This window comes from Coenobita brevimanus, chromosome 22 (assembly GCF_032717465.1).
Source record: "Coenobita brevimanus isolate Jiangsu-jjx chromosome 22, ASM3271746v2, whole genome shotgun sequence".
Taxonomy (NCBI): Eukaryota; Metazoa; Arthropoda; class Malacostraca; order Decapoda; family Coenobitidae; genus Coenobita; species Coenobita brevimanus.
The window spans coordinates 15,759,750-15,760,371 of NC_136975.1; the positions used below are offsets into that span (position 1 = coordinate 15,759,750).

At 40.8% G+C, this 622-nt stretch overlaps 1 pseudogene; it reads right to left on the reverse strand.

Moving 5' to 3' along the window:
• Positions 1-320: 320 nt before the first annotated feature.
• On the reverse strand, positions 321-440 carry LOC145392564 (5S ribosomal RNA; annotated as a pseudogene).
• Between the last annotated feature and the right edge of the window lie 182 nt (positions 441-622).

Genomic DNA, 622 nt, shown 5'->3' on the forward strand with positions numbered 1-622 from the left:
GCTGAGAATGTTGGATGGTATAACACCGAGATATTGGTTATTTTAAACTCAGGTTGAGATAGACTTCATCGGCGTTATACTTTGTACAGTAGGTCATGAAATAACAGGGGCGATGTTGTAATGAAGTGGAAAGAAATGTTACTGCCGCAGAAATTTATGTTTGAAACTCAGTGTACGTTCAGCATCATGTTTTTTTTTTTTCATTCATTGCCAGACGCCATGTATCTCAAACGGGGTGGCCAAGGGCTTAGAGTTAATTGTTTTACAGAGAGAGGCACTAATCCTCCACCAACCCCATTTGACACGTAGGGAGAACGTTATGCCAACAGCATCTGGTGTTCCCAGGCGGTCACCCATCCAAGTACTAACCAGACCCAACGTTGCTTAATTTCGCTGATCGGACGGGAAGCGGTGTTCTCAACGTAGTTTTATATGATGATTATTATTAATGATACTGCCTCACTTTATCTGGGAAAAAGTGGTTGGGGTGATGATGATAATGATCACTGATGACTGATTATGAGGATGACGACGATGATGATTTTATTCCAGTTACTGCCAAACTATTTCATCCAGTTTTGGAGACCCCTCTAAAGTAGTGAAGTAATTACAAACAAACTAA